The following is a 23,516-nucleotide window of genomic DNA, read 5'->3' as shown; positions in this document are numbered from 1 at the left end:
CTGCCACTAATTTGCTGTGTGACTGAGTAAATCACACAATTTTAGAGACTTTCAGAGCTGGAAGGAATAACCCTCTGATCCCAGAACCCCAATTTCTAAATCAGAGAACACATGGCTCCTTAATGGCCTGAGCGTGGCTTCCCCAAAGCAAAGCTGGAGACAGCGGTTCAGTTTTGCATGCTCTCAGGAGACACCTGTGAAGGACGCAGGGGAGCAGGATAGGGAAGGACAAGTCTCAGAGGCTCTGAAGCATATTTAAATAACAGCACAGAGTCTTCCCAAGGAGGCTGGGCTTTCGCAGGTCCCCCTCCGGGCCTCCCACCCCCACTCAGTCCCTCACCCCTCTGGGTGGGGGATGAAGTAGTATAACCTCCCAAGTGTCTCTGGCAAGGCTCTGCTGTTGGTGGCAGAAGCTCTCACCCCACAGCGGTCGGGAAATAGGTACAACAGTGGGTAACAGGAATCTAACATAGTGGGCGTTAACCCTTCCTCCTTCCAGTTCTGAGAGCCCCCTCAAATGTATTTCTAAAAAAAAAGGAGTCCTCCAAAATACAAAAGACAGAAGGTGAGGAAAGAATACAATTCCATTCATTTGCAGAAGAATCTTGGAATCTACACTTGGAATAAATCCTAACTTCTCCCCCTGACTTCCTGGCAGGCTGCAAGGTGATCCCTCCACAAGCTCCACCCACTGTCCGAGCACTGACCGCAGGGCCACACATCACACTGACTCCTCCTTAAGGACTTTGCTTGTTCCCTCTGCCTAGAATGTTCCAACCTAGATTTTTGCCCAGCTGGCTCCTTCTTGTCAATTCAAACATCACCTGCATGGAGAGGCCTTCTCTGGCTATCCCAGGTCACCCCGTTGCACCCCCTGCGGCACTTCTGCATAAGCCCTGGCCACTCTGACCGGATCTTGACGGTTTTCATTTGTGTGTTTTCTCCCCACGAGAATGATCTCCAGGAGAGTCATGTTCTGGCCTCACCAGCGACCCTGGTGCTGTCTCAGCACACGGGACACGATACCATCGGGTGAACAGTATCTGAATGAAGGAGTTGGACATTTGGGCCCGATAATGAAGTGCCCACAGAGAAGGAGAACTGGGTCCGCTAAACACTCCACAGTCTGAGATGTTGGAGGAAAACCAGGCAGAAGGCTAGGATGAGGAAGGGGAGAGTCCACCAAGTTCCCTTGGTTACCTTGATTCCTTCCTCCTCGCTCAGCTTCTACCCTCAATGTGGAACCAGAGTTAGCATCAATCCTGGGATGTCCGTCACCTTTTGGAAGTTTGCACACCTCTCCAAACGACCAGGGGCCTCTGGGCTCCAATTCTAGCTCTAGCTCTGAGCCTCTCTTCCCCACTGGTACCTGAGTGGGGCATAGAGACGATGCCCGCTTTGGAGGCAGCGGCACCGAAAGGCACACCACTGCGAACTTACTGCATAGTAGGGTAAATGCCCTCTCCTGCTGCTGCATTTCTGCCCCTGGCCGCCTCTGTGGCTCCTCCAGCGCCAGGACAAGCCTTCACCGCAGCCGCACCAGCTCTGGGCACCGGTGAGATGTTTACCCAGCATTTCCCATGTGCCCCGCCGCACTGTGCCAGGCGATTGCCGGTGCACTTGCTCGCTCATCTGCGTAATGACACCGATTTCTCATCAGTATCTTACATCTCGCGGTCTCGTTAGCTCTACTCTCCAAGTGAGGAGACAAGACGGAGAGACTGAAACACAAGGCTGAGCCTAGGCATCCGGGTTGGAACCCGGGCCGTCGGGTGCTTTCATCTCCTCTTAGTGGTTTGTCACCACGCGCTCATGGTGGGTACAGCAGTCCGGGGAGAAAGGATCATTACTTTCATTTCTCAGAAGAGCACCCCTCGTGGGGTGCACAGATGGGCGGCAGTCCGCGGCCCAGCCACCACCAGCTCCGTTTCGCGGGTGCGGAAACTGAGACTCCAGGTGATGCAAGGGCTGCGCCCTCAGCTCAGGCATCTCCCCGGCAAGACAGCGCGAGAGCAGAGGTCGCGTCACAGTCATGTCACGTTGTTGGTCGGAGGCTCACCTGGGACGGTCACCTGGGGCTTCACCTGGGCAGGCCCAAGCCACTGTGTCAGGCGGCAGGGCGCGCTCTCCCTACCCTAGCCCTTTGCCCCCTCCCTCCCTCTACCTGGATGACTGAGCACCCAAAGCCCAGTCTTCAAATGGGGATAAGACCCAGGACGCTCTGGAGGAAGCTGGATCCCCAGGAGGAAGCTGGATCCCCAGGTCCTAAGCTAATCACATACAGTAGCAGGAATGAAGGGCTGGCTTTATTTGAAAAAAAAACACCAAAAAAAACATGTTAGCAAACTGAAAAAGATGCAGAGGACTATGTCCCTTTGACAAAATTCAACAGCCACTCCCAACAGAAACTCTCAGCAAACTATGATGGAATGGAATTTACTCAGCCTGGAAAAGGGCATCTATGAGAAACTTACATCTAACTAGTGAAGGACTGAATGCTTTTCCCCTAAAATTGGCAACAAGTTGAGCTAATACAAGAACAGCAAGGTAGCAGAACACAAGGTCAATGTACAAAAACCCACGGTATTTCTCCGTACTCTCACCAAAAGCTGAAACAACCTAAATGTCGATCAACAAGTGAACAGATTTTTTAAAAATATGGTAGATCAATACAATGGAACACTTCACAATGCAAAGAATGAACTATTAATACACATAACAACATGAACGAAGCCCAGAATACTTACGCGGAGTGAGAAAAACCAAACCTCCCCAAAGAAAGAGCACATACTGTGTAATTCCACTGATTTAAAACTCTAGAAAATACAAACTAAGCTATACAAGCAGAAAGCAGACCAGTGGATGTGTGGGGAGGAAGGATGGGGGGGAAGGAATTTCAAGGGGCATCAGGAAACTTTTGGCCATGATTAATACAGTCGTTATCTAGGTTATGGTATTTATATTCAAAATTTAGCAAATTGTATACTTTTGTGCAGTTTATTACATGTCAATTTTACCTCAATAAGCTGTTCTTTAAAAATTGCACATATGAGGTCGGACAATTAAGTTCGCGAACTCATCCTAGCAAAAGTGCCACATACCTCATTGCTGAATATCACTCTGGTCACCTTCGAAGTACTCCCCTTGGGAAGTGATGCACCGACGCCAGCGCCTAGTCCACCCTTCAAAGCAATTTTTCAGTATTTTCTTTATCTTCAAAGCAAAATTTCAGTATTTTCTTTATCTTCGGGTAAAGAAAGAAGTCATTGGGGGCCAGATCAGGTGAGTAGGGAAGGTGTCCCAATAGTTATTTGTTTACTGGCTAAAAACTCCCTCACAGACAGTGCCGTGTGAGCTGGTGCATTGCTGTGATGCGAGAGCCATGAATTGTTGGCTAAAAGTTCAGGGTTGCCTAACTTTTTCGTGCAGCCTTTTCAGCACTTCCAAATAGTAAACATGATTAACAGTTTGTCCAGCTGATACAAATTCATAATGAAGAATCCCTCTGATATCAAAAAAAGTTAGCAACATCGTTGCAAGAAGTTCTCGAACTTAATTGTCAGACGTGGTATATCGAAGTATCTAGAACAGGCAAATTCTAGAGACAGAAAGTACAACAGAGGTTGCCAGGGGCTGGGGAGAGGGGAAAGGGGAGTTGTTTAATGAGTACAGAGTTTCTGCTTGAGACAATGAAAAAGTTCTGGAAATAGTGTTGGTAGTCACACAACATTGTGAATGTGCTTAATGTCACTGAATTGTACACTTAAAACATTTAAAACAGTAATTTTGGGGGCAGCCTGATGGCTCAGTTGGTTAGAGCATGAGCTGTGAACAACAGGGTTGCTGGTTCGATTCCCACATGAGCCAGTGAGCTGCACCCTCCACAACTAGATTGACGACAACGAGCTGCCACTGAGCGCGAGCTCTCAACAACAAGGTTGCTGGTTCAATTCCCGCATGGGATGGTGGGCTGCATCCTTTGTGACTAAAGATTGAAAACAGCAACTGGACTTGGAGCTGAGCTGTGTCCTCCACAACTAGATTGAAGGACAATTACTGGGAACTGATGGGCCTTGGACAAACATACTATTCCCCAATAAAATTTATTTTAGAAAATAAAATGGTAATTTTTATGTTACATATATTTTATCACAATAAAAAAGTTAAAATAACTCAAAAATATAGTACATAAGCGGACATTTGCATTTGAGGGGAAAGAGGAGACTTTTCTGCTTTTCTCAGCATCCTCAGTGGTGTTGATCCTCAAAGAGGTAAGGCCCCCACCCATGCAGCCTGCCCGTCATAATGGCTGACTGGTCTCAATCCCTTTGCACCCGCTGTGCCCTGAGTGGAATGCTTTTCCCCCTTCATCTGCCCACCCAATTCTGCGTCCCCCTATCTCTCCTTCCTCCATGTCCCACCCCACCCCCTCACTCTCCCGCAAGCCGTCCTCAATGCAGAAAAGGCTGCCAGTCCTGTTTGCTCCAGCTGCCGCCTCTCCAAGGGGGCGCTCCCTCTGTGCCCCCAGGCCCCTGCCCTGGTGTCCCGCTTCCTTTGACCTGATCACAGTGTCCTGAGCATCTGCTTTCTGTCTCAGCTCAGGCTGGGCGCTCCTTAAAGTGTCAGACTTATCCTCATTCTCTCTGTCTCCCAACTTCCACAGCTGATCAACTGCCAGGACTTGGGCTGAACCAGTCCCTTTTTTACCAATTCAGGAATGTCCCTAGTGGAGAACAATGGGGAAAATGGAATTCTTGGTAAACAGAGCAGCTTTGTTTCTAATTTTTTTGGCTCACAGAGGATGGACTGTGGGGACGTGGGCAGGCCCACGCGGGGGCTGGGAAACCTGGCTTTGGCTTTTCCTTACTGACTGGAGACCTAAAGAGCAAATAGGCCTCACTTTACCCATCTGAAAAATGGAGCTTGAGAAACTCCTCTTCAAACTGGGTGCTGAGGGAGTGGTGGAAGGGGAATGGGTGTGTTTATAGATGTCCCCACCGTGGGGAGCATCTTGGTCACACAAGGCCCATTTTCCTAGAGACCCAGCCTCATGCTTGTTGAATCTGGGTTCAGGCTTTGCTGTTCCAACGGTGCTGGTGTGGACGCCGGCCCTGGCACACAGGCTCTCTGTGCTGGCTCACCATTAGATTTGCTCTGTCGCACCTTATGAAAGCAGTAGGGACCTGTACTGCATAACTGTAATAAACTTTAGATCATTCATTAGTAGTTTCACACTCTCTCTCTTGCTGGAACCATACGCCCCATTAATTCCTAGCTAGCGCCTATCATGAGGACAATTCCATCCTTGTGTTAACTGATTAACGGGAAGGCTGGGGTGACTCTTCAGCTAATAGGCGTTAGTATTGCAGCTAAGGAGGAATGAGACGCAGCCCCCTGTCCCTGAAAATGGAAGGTCTGGGGCCAGGGGGGAGTCACCAGCCTCCTTGCCAGGCCACGTCCCCTCCTCCCTACTCACACACACCCAGTCTGACTCAGGCCCAGCCCTGGCTCCACCATGACACCAACTCCTGCCCATGCCACCTGTATAACATCATGACACTTCTTGAACAGGTCATGAACTCTCCACATCAGAGTTAAATTCTGTTCTCTGTGAGTTGGTAACCCAACCTTGGGATGAAAAGGTGTGAGCCCAGCCTGGAACAGCTGACACTGGGGGCGGCCGGGTCACAGAGCAGGTGCTGAGGGGAAAAGGAGATGCCTCCAAGAGTGGCACAGAAAGGCCAGGAGACTGGGAAGGGGCAGAGGGTTTCCCAGAAGGGGCAGGAAGCTAAAAAGGGCTCACCACCCTTCTATCAGCTCAATATCGCTCATGAGCGGACCCAGCCTGAGCAAGGAGGATTGTTCCAGAACCTCCGGGAATATTTACCAGTGTCAATGCTCCATAGGCATGCAGTTGGGCCCATCTCCCCTCAACAGGAAGGCACAAAGGGAAGACAACCTCAGGTTCTACCAGCACCCCAACCTCCTTCCTCCTCACCCAGCCCCCCCACCCAGCCTCTCCCAGGGCAGGCTTCAAACCCAAACACAGGCTGAAGGAACCCGGCTGAAATTACAATATTATTGACTATCTTCCTTGTGCTATACATTACATCCTCGTGACTTTCTTATTTTATAACTAGAAGTTTGTACTTCTGCATCCCGTTCACCTTTTCCACTCTTCTACCTGCTTCCCTTCTCTCTAGAAACCATCAGTTTGTTCTCTGTGTCTATGAGTCTCTTTCTGTTTTGGTTTGTTTGTTTTGTTTTTCAGCTTCCACATACAAGTGAAATCGTACAATATTTGTCTTTCTCAGACTGGTTTCACTTAGCATAATACCCTCTAGGTCCATCCATGTTGTCATAAATGGCAAGATTTCATTTTTATGGCTGAGTAATATTCCATTGTACATAGGTACCACATCTTCTTTGTCTATCAGTGGATACCTTGGTCGCTTCCATATATTGGTTATTGTAAATAATGCTGCAATGAACATAGGGGTGCATATATCTTTTCAAATTAGTCTTCGCATCCTCTTTGGATAAATGCCCAGAAGTGATGGAATTGCTGGGTCAGAAGGTAGATCTATTTATAATTTTTTGAGGAACTTCCATCCAGTTTTTCAGTGGCTGCTCTAATTGGCAATCCCACCAACAGTGCACAAGAGTTCCCTTTTCTCCGTATTCTCACCAACACTGGTTGTTTGTCTTTTTTTGTACTAGCCATTCTGACAGGTGTAAGGTGATAATCTCATTGTAGTTTTGATTTGCATTTCCCTGATGATTAGTGTCTTTTTTAGCGTTGCCATCTGTATGTCCTCTTTGGAGAAATGTCCATTCAGCTCCTCTGCCCTTTTCTTAATTGGATTATTTTTTTTCTAATTTGAATTGCACAAGCTCTTTATATATTTTGGACATTAACCCCTTGTTGGATACATTGTTTGCAGATATCTTCTCCCATTCGGTAGGTTGCCCTTTCATGTCATTGGTGGTTTCCTTCGCTGTGAAAATGTCTGTTGTTTTAAGTCACTCATGGCAGTCGGAGGAGACTAACAATTGCTGTGCTGCATCTTGCTCTTCTCACGCTATCTAGAAAACTGTGACACTCTCTCCGTCTCTTTTTTTTATCAGCTGCTAAGTATTCCCTGTGTATGAACCATAATTAATTTGATCTGTCTACCGCTGATGAATATTTACATTTCCAATCTTTAACCTCTACAAATAATATTGCAATGATTGTCTTTGTACAGATAACTTGGTGCGCCCTGAGAAGTTCATATGTAGAAACAGAATTACTGGGTCTGGAGGAATAGGCACATTGGGTACATTTATATTTTTGAAAGCAATTGCAAAAGGGCTCTCCAAGGAGATCAGACGCTTTACGTTCTTAGAAGCAGCGTATGAGAGCTTTTCATTGGATCACTTGTTTGTTTTTTAATTGTCTTCGTTTGCTATTTTTCCTGTTCAAATCAATGCAAGTTTGTTGTCATAAGTGAAACAATACAATACCAAGATTTGTGTCTCACTGTCTCTCCTCTTATAAGGACACCAGCAGCTGCCATCTCCTGGTCCCACTTCCTTCCCCTCTATTCTCTCCTTTATGGTATTACTAGTGCCAACACCTGTCTTTCCACACCTTCCTCCTTGCTCACACTAATACGTGAGGGTGCACACACATAAAGAGGAAATTTACTTGTTGGTCTGAATAAAATTGAATCACCAGATCCATATAACTTGCTTCCTCCACTCCCACTTCACAATGGGCGTATCTATATGTCAGTATTCTAATATTTTTAATCCTACACACACACACACACACACACACACACACACCCTTCTCCATAAATGGCAGCATAGCAGGCATGCTGAGGGTTAAGTGTCGTAGATCTTTTCAGTGCAATCCTATTGCATTCAAATCTCTATTTTCTTCTCGTCTTCCTTCTCCCTTCTCCCTTCCTTCACCTGTAGCCCTACACAAGTAACCCTGATGGGCAGCCTTCACTACCTTTTCTCATTTATCTATAGAAATACACACATATATGCAAGTGTGGGGTTTGGGGTCAAGTTTTGCTTTCTTTCCATTGCTTTATGAAAATGAGATATTAGCACCCATCTCTGTTTCTTACTTTTCTCACTCAGTTATAAAATCCCTCAGGAAAACCCCTCCAAGTCTTTTAATGGCTACATAATATTCCCTGGCTGAGGGACTTTTACTTTGTTTCCATTTGTTGTGGTAGGGGGGGGTTTATTTGTTTTTGTTTTGTTTGACATTATGAGCAATGCTACAGTAAACATCTGGGGCCATTTATCCTCTTGCTGCTGACTCCCTCATGGTGGCTGGTTTCCTCGTGCATTTTGTAATTTGGATTGTCTGTTCAAGTTTGTCAGGTATCCTGAGGGCTGTTTAAGCCGGCTGGGTTAAAGGTATGTCCCTCCAAAGAGGTTTTACTTTTGCTTCTGCCAGGTGTCCCAAGGAGTTACCAGTCAGGAGTAGCATTTTTTTTTTTTTAATTGTGGTAAAGTATACATAACATTTACCATCTTAACCATTTTTAGTGCTTTCATGTTGTAATGCGACCGATTTCCGGAACTCTTTCATCTTGGAAAACGGAAACTCTATACCCATGGTACAACTTCCCATTTCCCCTGCCTCTCTGGCAACCACCATTCTACTTTCTGTCTCTGAATTTTCCAGCCAGGAATAGCTTTTGTGTTTATTTCCTGGCCTGGAAATGCTAAGATAATATGAATAGCGTAAATTTAATTGCAAATTCAAAACAAGGCAGGTGTGTGGTTACAAATTCTTCAGAAGAGGATTTCCTCTTCCCCAGCCAGACTTGGCCAGGTTAGAAAAGCTTGCTGCTCTTCTGCTTTTGCTGGTGGTTGAATTTTTTTTCCAGCCTAACTTTCACTGGAGGTTTAAGCCCTCAAGGGTCCCAACTGTATGTGCGGGTCTCAGTTCTACCTCTCTGCTTCACTAGACTCAAAACTTTGTCCCTTGTCCCTGAGGCTATTCAAACCCAAGTCCCTTGGTTATCCAGACCAGGGAAGGGCTGACAAAGCAGCTGGGCTCCCTCCCTAGACAGGCTCTCAACTTCCTTTACGTCTCTTGCCCAGGGGCTTTTCAAGCAGCTCAGCTATGCGTAAAAAGTATGCTGATTATTTTATACCCCATGTTTCTAGATGTTTTATAGTTTTCCCCCAAAACTATCAAATCTTCCATCTTGCTATAAAGGAATGTCCCTCACATTTCTTTTTCCTTGTATTGGTTTTTAGCCTTAACTTTTCATGGGCTCCTGCCTTATTTTGCCAATGGAACCAGCGCTCTGGTGTTCACTGGGCACAGTCCCCGTGGACATACAGGAGATGCTCAGTGGAAACTAGTAGAATGAGGGAAAAACAGCCAGAGTTCCCAGGAAGGGCTGGGGAATGGCCATGAAAACGGTGCTGCCTCTGTTTCAGGGATATCTGGGGCCCATAAAACTTGGGTTGCTAACACTGGCAGTGGTCCATCAGACAGAGCTGGGCCTACCTCGGCTGGGATAAAAGGACTAATGGGACAATGATGATGATAATAATCGTAATAGCTAATGTTAGTCACTTTATGTCATTTAAGCCACCACCACCCCCATTTAATACACACACACGCGCACACACACACACAAACATTTCAACAACAGTTTGAAATTCTCACCCTCATTTTACAGATGAGGGAACTGAAGGTCAGAAAATCCTGCAACTTGCCCTAGGTCACACAGCTGGCAAGTGGGAAAGTGAGCATTCAATCTAAGTGCGTCTGACCCCAAAGCCCTTGCTGGTAACTCTATGTTAGAGGCTGGTCTGAAAGCAAAAGGAAAAAGCCACATTCCCCCACTCAGCAGCCAGAAGAGCCTAAGGCCAAGGGAGGCCTGGCCTAGGGGATGGGGCCCACGGTTTCTGGAGCTGGAGGCGTAACTTCAGAGTCAGAACCCAGAGGCTACATGCCCAGATCTGAGCTGCTCAGGGAGGCCACTTTGGCCAGAGTTCATGGTCAGAGGGAAGCCATTCCTTTTCACGTGAATGTGTGTGCCCTCTGCACTTCCTCAGAGGCTAGAAAGTCTGGCTCTTACCCTTCAGTCTCCTCTGGGCTCAGGAGGTCTTTTGTCTGGAGCAGAGTCGTGTGTCGGGGTGTCATAGGAATTTACTTTGGACAGGCAGGACCTGGCCAGTCTACACAGGGCTTTGAAAGCCAAGCAGTTCCGGTTATTAGACACAGGGACTGAAGAACACACTGCTTACATTACATTTATACAGAGTATAAGCCATCACGTAAGTGAATCCTTTCTGCCTTTAGGAATGAAAGAGATGTATTTGCTAAGAGACACATATGTCTAATACATGATCATTGATAAAATACTCCAGTCTTCCTGGATGGGTCCTACCTAGCAGTTTGTAACAACAACCATAAAACTGTCTGAACCGTGTGAGGGGGTAACTCCACTTTAAGACGTGAGCCCCTAGCAAATAATCAAGTCAGAAATGGCCCAAAGCAGTGCCACCTGGAGATGTGGGAGCCAGAGAACGACCCAAGAGCTAAAGAGAAGGGAAGAGACTTGGCTTACCAAGGAGGGATGGAATCAGGCACCCACCTGAGCTGCTTGAGTGAGGCACTTACAAACATGTCAAGCTGGGGAGAAGGGCCTCTTGCATGTGCGCCTCTACCCTGGGCATTGGGACCCAGCGGAGGCAATGTAGTGTTTTGGGCACGAGCATAAGTTTGGCTTCAGAGCCCATTTTCTCATCTGTACAATGGGAATGAAATTCACAGTCATTGGCCTTGGGCCTGGTCCGTGGTGACCTAGTATTACTACCTGTATGATACACACAGATAATAACAGCTCCACTGTCATTGCAATTGGACGTATATTTTTAGCAGGGCTGGGAGATGGATGGAGAACAGCATACATGCAGCTGCGGGGAGCGTCTGAGACAGAGGTGGGGAATGGGATGCCAGAGAGCCCAGTGCTATGTTTAGGAGACTCGTCTCCAGCCTGGGAGGGAGACCCAGGAGGGGAAACCAACTTGGCACAGATTTGCCACTCAGATACCCGGTTCCCTGCAGCTCAGTACATTTCCCTGGCTGTTCATCGCAGCCTATCATGACTACGGTCTCCTCCGTGCCCCTGGGGACACCCTGGCCACCCCTCTGATGACGTTGGTCTCAGTGCATAAATCCTGTGTTTCCTGGGGTCAGCCAAACAAGGTGAGACTTATTCCCAGAAGAATGGGTCTAAGAAACTGAGAGGAAACAAAACGAAGAAATTAAAATGCAGCTACCTGCAAACAGGAGGACTTCCAAGTCATTATTCTGACAGGAATCTGCCCCAGGCTGGGCTGGCAGCTTCAAGTTGCTTCCTCTCCTCATCTCCAACCATTTGCTTGGCAAGAAGTCTTCCCTTCCAAAACATGCTTCCTCTGGCCTTAAGCAGCACCAGCCCTTCCCCTAGCTTTTGGCAGGACCAGCCTCTCTGTTGAGCTCTTAGAAAAGTCAATTGCTCCAGAGAGCCTTCCTTCGGTCCTCAGTCCTCTCACAGGGATAATAATACCTGCCATGCAGGAATCTTGTGAGCACTAGAGATACAGTTGGTGATAACAACTGCAACAAATGTAAGCTCTGTGAGAACAGGACTCCCTTTTGTTCTCTGGCCCATAGTAAATGCTCATGGATGTTTGTTGAATGAATAATAAATATGAATGTGAGCTTAAGTATGTACATACCATCTCTAGAAAGAACTACAAGAACCTACCATTAATGATCATCTTTGGATAGATGAGAATAGAGGCCTGAGGAATGCGATATGGAGAGAAAGCTACTTTTCACTATAAACTAATCTGTATCTTTTGATTTGATTTTTTTTTTTTACTGTGCACACATATTATCTACTTGAAATAAAAAACACAATACCATTTACATTAGCATCAAAAAATTGAAATACTTTACTATAAATCTAATAAAATATGTAGGTCTATATAAGGAAAACTATAAAACTCTGATGAAAGAAATCAAGGGAGACCGAAATAAATGGAGAGCTATTCCATGTTCATGGATAGGAAGACTCAATATTAAGATGTTTGTTCTCCCCAACTTGAACTATAGATTCAATGTCGTCTCAATCAAACTCCCAGAAAGTTATGCTTTGGTATCTATAAACTGATTCTAAAGTTTATATGGAGGGGTAAAAGAACTGGAATAGTCAACACAACCAAAGAAGAATAAAATTGGAGGACTGACACTATCCAACTTCAAAACTTAGTATAAAGCTGCAGTAATCAGGCAGTGTGGTATTGGCAAAAGAACAGACTAACAGATCAATAGAACAGAATAAAGAGCCCACAAATAGACCCACATAAATATAGGCAACTGATATTTGACAAAGGAGCAAAGGCGATTCAATAGAGAAAGTACAGTCTTTTCAATAAATGGTACTGGAACAAAATGGACATCTACTCCACATGCCAAAAAAAAAAAAAAAAAAAAAGGAATTCGGACACAGACCTTATACCATTCACAAAAATTAATTCAAAATGGATCTTACACTTAAATGTTAAATGCAAACAATAAAACTTATAGAATATAACATAGGAGAAAATCTAGGTGACCTTGCATTTGGTGATGAAAAGAACAATCCATGAAAGAAAACACTAAGTTAGACCTTAGTAAAATTCAAAACTTCTGCTTTGCAAAAGGCACAGCTAAGAAAATGAAGAGAAAATATTTGCAAAAGGCATATCTAATAAAGAACTTCTATCCAAAATATATTTTAAAAACCTCTTCAAACTCAACATTAAGAAAACAAACAGCCCAATTAAAAAATGGACAACAAATCGAACAGACATCCTGCCAAAAAGGTAAATGGATGGCAAATAAACACATGCAAAGAGATTCAATATCGTATGTCATTAGGGAATTGCACAATAAAACAAGATCGCACTACACACCTATTACTTTTTGGTTAAAATTCAAAACAACTGACAATTGAATTGCTAATAAGAATGCAGGGCAACAGGAACTCTCATTGATGGCTGGTGACAATACAAAATGGTACAGTCACTTTGGAAGATGATTTGGCAGTTTCTTACAAGCTATATGTAGTCTTATCATATGATCCAGCAATCACGCTCTTTGTTATTTACCCAACTGAGTTGAAAACTTATGTCCACATGAAAACCTGCACACACGTTTATTCACAATCACCAAAAACCGCAAGCAACCAAGATAGCTCTCAATAAGTAAATGAATAAAAAATATATAGTACATCCATACAATGGGACATTATTCGGTGCTGAAAAGAAATGAGCTCTCAAACCACAAGAAGACATGAAGGAACCATAAATGTTTCTAAGTAAAACAAACCAATCTGGAAAGGCTATATACTATATGATTCCAACTATATTTCATCTTGGAAAAGGCAAAACTGCACAGATGGTATAAAGATCAATGGTTGTCAGGGATTGTGGGGACGGAGGAATAATAGGTGAAGCACAGATGATTTGTAGGGCAGTGAAACTCTTCTATATAATGCTGTAATTGTAGATATCACATTGTCACAATGTCATTATATATTTGTCAAAACCTATAATATGTACAATACCAAGAGTGAACCCTAATGTAAACTATGAACTTTAGTTAATAATAATTTATTGGGGACCGGCCCAGTGGCTTAGGCGGTTGGATCTCTGTGCTCCTAACGCCGAAGGCTGCCGTTCGATTCCCACATGGGCCAGTGCCAGATGGCTCAGTTGGTTGGAGCGCGGGCTCTCAACCACGAGGTTGCCAGTTCGACTCCCGCAAGAGATGGTGGGCTGTGCCCCCTGCAACTAACAATGACAACTGGACATGGAGCTGAGCTGCACCCTCCACGATTGAAAGGACAAAACTTGACTTTGAAAAAAGTCCTGGAAGTACACACTGTTCGCTAATAAAATCCTGTTCCTCTTACCCCCCCCAAAAAAGACTGAAAAATTGAATTATAATAATAATAATTGTATCAAGATTGAATCATCAATTTTAACACACTAGTAACATGTTAATAACAAGGGATATTGTGTGTCCTGGGCAGGGTGGCTACATGGAACTCTCTGTACTTTCTGTTCAATTTTTCTATAAACCTCAACTGTCCTGAAAAACAGTCTATTATTTTTTTAAAGCAAGCTTACAACATATAAAATAAAAATTATTCAGCCGATGTCATGGGCTTTGCAGGCAGACAGCCCAGAGTATAAGTCCCAGATCCTGAACCAGCCTCAGCTTCGTCCTATGGGTTAACAATCACGCCTCATAGGGTTGGGTTAAGGATTTCAGAACTGTCACAGCAGACAAAAATTATGTTGCCTACATGATTTCCAAGCCAGGAGGGAACCGGGGAGGGCAGGACCAGGAGGCACCTGTGCAGACACAGCACCCAACAAAGGTTACCCAGCTGTGAGAAGACACTGGAAAGCACCTGGCCCCAGTCCAGCCTCCATCAGGCCAGCTGGTCTGCTGGCCTATGTGCATCGCAGCTTCACGGGGGCCTGTGACAGCCCCTCCAAGGAGGCAAGTAGGAGGGCTATGTAACCTGTGACCTAGTACAGTGAAGGTAAGAAAAGGTCTTCAGAGCAAGGGGGGGCCAGAAGGACCACCACCCTGCCTTGGTGTGCCTCTTCCACTGTGGGACACTGGGGAGCCCCTAATCACCTTCACCTGTGAAATAGTGCTATCAAGGCCCATTCCTAGGGTGGAAGTGAGGGTACCAGAAGGCAGTGGGAGAGAGAGCTGAAATGTGCATTATTCCACCAAGCAGCGAGCGGCACTAATATTACTGCTGTCAGACCAGCAACCAACACAGAGCCCCAAAGGCAGCAGAGGGAAACATCCAGGCTTCGGAACACATGACTTAACCTCTCCAAGCCTCAGTCTACTCATCTGTAATATGGGAATATTACAGTTCTTCACCTCCCAGGCTCTGTATAAATGAATGCAGTGAGATTGTTCCTGCGTGGGGCTGAGACCCTGCCTGGCACTGGTGTGCCTTCATAAATTGTGAATGCCACCCCAGCTAACCAGGTCATTCTGGATAAATCACCATCCCTGCCAGGGCTTTGCTCCGATCTGGACAAAGGAGTCCGCCGTATTGTTACCATTAGACAGAGCTTTGATCGCCTTGTGGGTGCTTGACTGGAAGTTTGGACAAACTGAATCACGTGGACAAGGTTTTGGCACCCAGAGAACTGAGTTGGAAAACACATGGTTGCAAAAAAGGCAAGATGAATTCAACAGCTATGGGAAAGACTCTGAGCCCAGGAAGAGAGTTGTTAAAGAGGGTCCCATTTAATGAAAGGACGTGGGGAGTGTTGAGTGACAGGGAGCCTGGCTCCCAATCAAGGCCAGTTTTTTTTTGTTTTGTTTTGTTTTATTTTTCTACAATGTTATCCTTGAACCTTGGAGACCCAAGCAGGCAAGGCGTGGCTCACAGAGAAGCCAGCCAGAAGGAGGCAGGGGAGACAGCAGCAACGAAATCCTTACCTGGGAGAATTTCAGGGCTTGGGAACTGTTGGTCAGGGGCAGTGTGGGAGGCAGTGGCCAGCTTGGGGGAGGTGGGGTTGGGAGATTTCCACCCCGCATAGAGGGCTGGAGCCAGACTGTCTGGGTTCAAATACCAGCTCCACCAGCTACTGGCTGGCCTTGGGCAGATGACTTAACCCCTGGGCTTTGGTTCCCAGCTGTAAAATGGGGATGGTAGTAGCACCTACCGTATAAGGTTGTGGGGAGGATTTGAGATCACGTCTGTTCAGCATTTAACACAGTGCTTGCCCGGAGTCCAAAGCATCAGCTCCTATGCACTATTGTTACTCAGGGCAGGGCTGGCAGCATGCCTTCCCACCTGCCTGCCCCCTCCTCTGACTTGGGTCCCACCTTTCCACAGGCCTGTTTTATATAACTTTGCATCACATCAGAGAGGCGCAGTGCTGAGGAGACCCTCTGGCTCCACCCCGTCATGCAGGAGTCTCCTCTGCACCTTTCCCAGACTCTCCTTGCATGCCTCCACTAACAAGGAGCTCATCACCCCACAAGACAGCTTGTTCCACATTCAGACAGCTCTGATCACAAGTTCTCTAGATGGAGCCAAAATCTCCTCCCTTCAAACTGCCCCTTAGTGGAAATGATTTTTCTGCCAGGGACTTTCCAATGTCTGGAATCCCACAAACACTAGGAACCCCTTAAAAAGGGCTCTAGTTACTCCTCTAGGAAGGCTCCCCTAAACCCCACCCTGAGCATCCATGCAGAATGGTGCAATTGCTCCCCACAGGGATACACATACCCCTTCCAACGTCTGGGTCCCCCAGAAAGTCTTGGATGTCCCCCAGACCTGACACTAATAATGGTTCACATACACTGTGTCACTCAACTCTTACAAAACCCCTGTGAATCATGTAATATTTCTTTGCCCAGTTTTTAAAATTGTGGTGAAATACACACAACATAAAAATCAACCATTTCTAAGTGTTGAGTTCAGTGGTGTTTAGCAGTCACATTGTTATGCAACCATCATTAACATCCATCTCCAGAACTCTTTTCATCTTGCAAAACTGAAACTCTACACCTACTAAATAATTCCCCCAATCCTCTCTCTCCCTCCAGTCCCTGGCAACCACCACTTTACTTTCTGTTTCTATACATCTGACAGCTCTAGGGACCTCATGTAAGTGGAATCATATAGTGGAATCATATTGTCTTTCTGTGTCTGGCTTATTTCACTGAGCCTCATGTCCTCAAGGTTCATCCATGGTGCAGCGTGTGTCAGAATTTCCTTCCTTTTTAAGGCCAAACAATACTCCATTGTACGTGTACACCACATTTTGTTTTATCCATTCACCTGTCAATGCACATTTGAGTTACTTCTACCTTTTGGCTATTGCAAATAATGCTGCTATGAATATGGAGGTACTAATATCTCTTCCAGACCCCACTTTGAATTCTTCTGGACATATACCCAGAAATGGGGTTGCTAGATTGTGTGGTAGTTCTGTTTAATTTTTTGAGGAACTGCCAAACTGTTTTCCACGGTGTACCATTTTATAATCCCACCAGCACTGCGCAGGGGTCCCGATTTCTCCCCGTCCGGCCAGCACCTGTGATTGTCTTGGTTTTCTTATAGTACTCATCTTAATGAGTGTGAGCCAGCGTAGGGAGATCCCCTTTTAATCCCTCCTTTACCAGGGAGGAGAGTGGGGCTGGAGAGATGCTGTGACTTGCCCAAGGTCCCACAGGCAGCATGTGGCAGAGATAAGATTCAAGCCCAGGGCTGTCAGCAGCTGTCTGGTGCTCTCAACAGCCCCCAACCGGGAGCAAATCTCTGCTGTCCAACTGGTCAGTGACCGCCCTGGGGCCTCCAACATCCTTTGAGCTCCCGCAGAGAGGAGGCAGTGACCCAGAAAGAGACACATCCCCACCCCTCCACCCCCCCCCCACCCCCGCCCAGAGTACAAGAACCACCTCAGCCTCCTAGATTGTTCTGAAACTAGCGTTTCAGCAAAGGCCTTACCCTGCGCGCCCTGCGGAGCTGTTGGCCTGGAGGCCTCTTCGGGCTGGGCCTCCCTCTCCGCAGGCAGCCGGGCTGAAGCGAGCAGTGAGGTCCGGGGCGGGAGTGGGGCCCGGGGCTCACTCCACAGCCGCCAGATGGGCCGGTGGCGCCTTGGATTATCTTGCGCTAGAGTAGGGGCGGCGCCGGTTGGCGCACAGATTGTGGAATCCTGTGGGGCCCGGCCCGGGGCGCCTGGAGAGTTTGAAGTGTGGGGTAGGGCCACGCAGAAGAGCCAGGCCCAGCACGTGAAGTGATGGCATCTAGGAGCAAGGGACGCAGGGCCAGGCGCATTCCCTGCGCTGCCACATGCCGCCTGCCTGACAGGGGGCAAGTTAAGTGTTCCCGGCACTTCAGTTTCTTTACCTGTAACATGGGGGAGACTAAATCAAACCTTGCAGGGAGCTGTGGGCATTGAAGGAGCCCCAGACACAGTGCCATGGTGAAGAGTGGATGCCAGCAGTGTCCTCCCACTCCCAGGCACAGCCTCCACCTATCCCACACCCGGCCCACACCTATCCCACACCCGGCCCACACCCCTCCCTCACCTGTCACACCTCTGTCCCATGCCCATCCCACTTCTTTCCCACACTGCTTTGCCCTCCCCCATTGGATGGCTGGCAGAGCCTTGACCTTATGGGTCCAGCTCCCTAGGTGACTCTAGGGAGTAACACATTTGAAAGGATTAGTTCTGTCTGCTTCTTAGAAAAACAAACACAGTAACAATAATTCCTTCAGGTAAAGAAAGCCATAGTCACAAAGACGTTTGCCACTGCATTACAACCTTGACAACTTGGTAGCAGCCTGAATTTCATTTGTAGGGACTAGCTGAATTACCATCCTCCCAAGCAATGGGCTAGCATGTGGCCACTATAAAGGATTTGTGGCATTTATTGGCATTTCCACGACATACACTTAAATGGGGGAGAGGGGAGGGAACAGGTTACAAGAATCATGTATAGATAATTCCACAGGGCATAGAGGGGTGTGTGTGTGTGTGTGTGTGTGTGTGTGTGTGTGTGTGTGTGTGCATACAGAACCTCACTGCTCCAAGTATGGTTTCTTGGTCAGTAGCAATAGTATCACCTAAGAGCTTGGTAGAAATACAGTGTTGGGCCCACCCCAGGCTTTTGTAATCAGAATTTAACAAAATCCCCAGGTGATTCCCAGGCAAGTTATAGTTTGAAAAGCAATGAAGTAAGGCCTAGACTGGAGAGTTGCCCGGTAAAATAGTATTACCTCTGTGGGGCGGGGGTGGGGGTGGGGGGGGAGGAGCAGGAGGATTGGGATTTTCTTTTCTTCTTGTGCTTTTCAGAATTGTTGGTATTTTTTAAAACGCACATATCATAAAAACAAAAAAGCTATTACAATGCTTGCAAAGGCCTAAGATCCAAAACTTTACTCCTAGAAGAAAACACAAGTAAAAACACAAGTAACAAAAGAAATAATAGACAAGTGGGACTACATCAAAATTGAAAACTTTTGTGTATCAAAGGGTATATCAACAGACTGAAAAGGCAACCTCTGAAATGGAAGAAAGTATTTGCAAATATAAGAATTTCTTGTAGAGGCGTAGAATTTATATAGATCCAGAATATATAAAGAAGTCCTACAACTCAACAACAACAAAAAATCAAATAACCTGACTAAAAAATGGGCAAAGGACTTGAATCGACCTTTCTCCAAAGATGAGATACAGATGGCTGACAGGTATAAGAAAAGGTGCTCAACATTGCATCACTAAGCAGAGAAACATAAATCAAAACCATAATGAGCTATCACCTCACACATGGTAAGATGACTACTACCATGTACACCTAAAACTAATATAAAATAATATTGAATGTCAACTATAACTGAAAATAAATAAAAGACGGCTACTATCAAAAACACAGACAATAACAAGTGTTGACGAAGATGTGGAGAAATTGGAGCCCTTGTGACCTGTTTGTAGGATTGTAAAATGCAGCAACTGCTATGAAAAACAGTATGGAGGCTCCTCAGAAAGTTTAAAACAGAACTACCATATGATCCTGCGATTCCACTTCTGGGTATATACCCAAAATAATTGAAAGCAGGGTCTTGAAGTGATGTTTGTATATCCATAAATAATAATGTTTATAGCAGCATTATTCACAATGGCTGAAACATGGAAACAACCCAAGTGCCCATCAACAGATGAGTAGAGTAACAAAATATGGTGCACATACAATGAAATATTATTCAGCCTTAAAAAGGAAGGAAATTCTGACACATGCTACAACATGGATGAATCTGGAGGACACTGCGTTAAGTGAAATAAGCCAGACATGGAAAGACAAATACTATATGATTCTTGTGTGAGGTACCCAGGAGTAGTCAAATTCATAGAAACGTAATGTTGGTTGGTAGTTGTCAGTAGCTGGGGGAAAGAAGAAAGTGGGGGGGGGGAAACGGGGGAGATTATTGTTTAATGGGTACAGAGTTTCAGTTTTGCAAGATGAAAAACTTCTGGAGAGCTGTTTCATAACAATGTAAATGTACTTAACACCACTGAACTGCTCACTTAAAAATGATTCCGATCGTTTTTTTTAAAATGCTGACGAAGAGGTTTTCAAATCTGAGAAAATAGGAAGGCAAGGAAGCCAGGAAGTTCTGGCTCTTGGGAAAGAGGGAAGGGCAGGTGTGGCTACAGGGAAGGGAGTGTTGAGGAGATGTGGGTGATAAAGCCAGCAGTGGGGGCTTGAATGTGCTGGGAGAGCCCTGAGCCAGAATGTGAACGTTCTCATGCTGTGACAGGCAATAGGCACCCGGAAAACTTCAGAGCAGGGCCTTACCTTTCCAAATAACTGCAAGAGCCTTTCAAACTCCTCACCTTGACCTCAACCTTGCTTACGATAGACACATGGGCCCACCATAACCTGAGATGGCCCCTGGGTGGGGGAGGCCTGACCGGGTATAGGGCCCTTCCTGGCCAGGATGCACAGACAGAAGTCTGCCGGCAGCCCTGGGAAGCTCAGGAGGTCGGTTCCCAGAATGACGGCAACCCTGTCCCCAGCGGACACCACCCCCCAATTGTAGGACATGGCCCTCATGCACAAGTGTGCAGGATAGCTGGAGCCCAGAAACCTCCTGGGATTGTCACAGGCGTGCAGGCCATGGTTCTCAGGGCTCCATGGAGTCTCTCGGGGTCAAAGGATCAGACTGCCCATTTCAGAGATGACGTCCTTCCAAGGCTGAGTCATGGACGCCCACTGGACAGCATTCCCCTGGGGGCCGGGGAGGGGGTGGGAGTGGCAGGGTGCTGCAGCCTCCAGAGACATTTTGGACTCCCAGGAGAGAACCGTAAACCTAACTGCCCTGAACCCTCACCTGAGGCAGGAAGACCCATCTATTCTACTCTGGTGGTGGAGGAGCTGGGACCAGAACTCCAGAAGCCCAGGCCCCAACTCCCAGGCCAGGCTCCCTCCCACTCAGCCTATCCTGAGAATCCCACTTTCTGTATTTATTTATTTATTTTGGTTCCATCAAAGCCCGAGATGGGGTAGAAGGCTGGGGACATTCCAGGCCTCCGACACCATCCCTCAACCCCCAAAGCTGCCAGAACAGGCATCCCCAAACCCACTTAAATCTCCATATCCTTGAGATGAAGTTTAAATTCTCATTTGACCTTCAAGTTCTTTAATAAAACTTGGTCTCCACTGATTGCTCTCAATTAATCTCCCACTCTCCCTTTCCCTTCGCCCAGCCCTGCAACCCTCCTGAACTTTCCCAACTGCCTTTCCCAAACTCGACTCAGCTTTCCCACTTGCTCTTCCTGCTTCCTTCTCCTCTCTAATTGTTCTTCCTTCTTAAGCAGGGAGCTGTCCCAGATTGACCAGGTAGCCTCAATTACAGCCTATTCTGCTCCCACAGGATGGGCTGTATCAAAAGCAGGGAGCCTGACTTATGTGTCTCTCCAGCACCATGGCCAGCCAGCCTGATAAATGTTTGAGAAAATGAACACGAGTTTTCTGCCTGTCTTTTACAGCTAATTCTGTTATCTTCCCTAAAGCTCTGGAACATGGCCTTGACCTTCCACAGTAATAATAGGTTCCTACGCGCCAGGGTTTACCTATGTTGTCTCATGTAATCCTATGGCACAGGTATTAACATTTCCATTTTACAGATGAGGAAACTGAGAATGAGAGCTCCAGTGACTGCCCACTGCTGGGAATTGGTGCGGCCAGGATTAGAACCCAGCCTGACCAGCCTGTGCTCATTCCACTGTGGATGAGCCTCCCAATAACCTACCAGAGTGGGGAACAAAGGGTGTGCCCACAGACTTCTGGGAACTCTCCCCTCTATCCAGGAATCCCTTCAACCTGTGTATTGAGAAAGGGCTGAGAGATGGAAAGGGTGGCATCTAGATCTGATGGCAGTAGGAGCCAAGGATCTGGAGGACCTCCTAAAAGACGCAAACCTGATCTCCTGCTGCCCAGCCTTCCAACCTTAGCACAGAGAGGGGCTTTGCACATAGTCAAAAAATCTTCAACAGGTGGCTGGACAAGAAGAGTGGAAGTAGTCAAGGTGCCCTTGAGATAAACCCTCAATTATGCCCAGCTTATAAAATGACCCAGAGAAAGCCCCAGGCTTGAAAGAACCTTACAGCAATGCTTAGTAAGTGCCAGACATTGTGCTAAGTGCTGCACAAACATTCTGCCTTTCCTGTACCCCTATGAAGTTTTCTCATTTGTATTCTACACTGCACTAATCAATTCTGTGGGTTTTCAAGGTCAGGCATCCTGCCTTCAAAGGTCAGGTCTTAACCATGTTAAATGGCCTCCATCCCCCTTCCTAAAGAATCCCCAGATGAAACAAGTTCCCCACCCACATCCTCATGCCATCAGAGTCCTAGAAATTAGGAAATTAGACTAATAATTCTTATGAGTAAACTGACCTCATGTGTATAACACGAGCTGAACTACAGAAATGTTCTTGCCCTTTGCCCAAGTATTCATTCTGGATGGGAAATAAGACCCGAGGGGGAAAAAAATCTAAAAGACTAAAATAATTTTCACAAAGTTGTCCATAAAAGTGGAATTATTAATTGCAAAACACCTGGAAGCAATCCAACTTCACAATCGAGGGACAAAGGCACATCCTGGGATAGGACTATTAAAGTGGCAAATACCACATAGACTTTAAAAATAACACAGTTGGTTTATTATGAGCATTTAAAATAAATGCAAAGTGTAAAAGCAGAACATTTTAATTTCAGAATACTGTCTGACTGAAAGGCTCACCTATGCCATTTTTTTTCTTTCCTTTAAAGAATTTTAAATCACTTAATTTTGATGAGGTAATTCATACATGTGACAGATAATTCACGCACATAGTATACAGTAAGGTCTAAAGACCTAAAGCAATATACGGTGGAGCAACACCCAGTAACCATGACAACCATTTAAACACGTGGCTTTGCTGATTTACAAACCTCAGAAGGCAACAGAGAGAAGTAACTTGCTTTATTACTTCTCAGATTTGGATGTTCTTTTCCTGCAAGGCTGATGAAAGCAAAGGTTTAAAAATGAAACCCGAAACACAGAATTCATACCATTTCTCTAAGACATAGCTCAGAGCTTCTTGGCTGGGACTGTCTTTTTCATGTCTAGCTCAAATCCCTCTTGCTGTGATCTGTGAAGGAAGCAGCTAAATTGGGGTGGAGAAATCAGGCAAAGTAAACCATGTGAGAGAAAACCGACTGTTTTCTTACCTGTTCCCGTACCAGGATGTAATCTTCTAGAGATTTGCTGGCGATTTTAAGGGGCTCCAGAACCTGAAGCAGGTGTCTAGGGGCTGGGGGCTGGGGGCAGTGGGTTAACAGGTGGGAGAGGCTGCGGTTTCCCCCAGCCCACAATCCAGGCTTCCCGACGGATGGAAAGGGCGGGGAAAGCAAGC

At 46.2% G+C, this 23,516-nt stretch overlaps 1 protein-coding gene across 3 annotated transcripts in view; it reads right to left on the bottom strand.

Annotated features, from left to right (window-relative positions):
• Positions 1-23,516, bottom strand: part of IL34 (interleukin 34) — a 57,984-nt gene extending 34,468 nt beyond the window's left edge. The window contains exon 1 of one of the 3 annotated variants that reach the window (XM_019710150.3): positions 23,332-23,516. The gene's annotated coding sequence lies outside the window, so the exon portion shown is untranslated. Of the gene's footprint in view, positions 1-17,561; positions 17,711-23,331 lie in introns of those variants that run through there. The other 2 variants (XM_019757718.3, XM_019710133.3) reach the window with 2 other exon arrangements.

The sequence above is a fragment of the Rhinolophus sinicus genome, chromosome 8 (genome assembly GCF_057876585.1).
Source record: "Rhinolophus sinicus isolate RSI-liver-muscle chromosome 8, RSI-T2T, whole genome shotgun sequence".
In the NCBI taxonomy this organism is placed as follows: Eukaryota; Metazoa; Chordata; class Mammalia; order Chiroptera; family Rhinolophidae; genus Rhinolophus; species Rhinolophus sinicus.
This window is presented reverse-complemented; position numbering and strand designations above follow the sequence as displayed.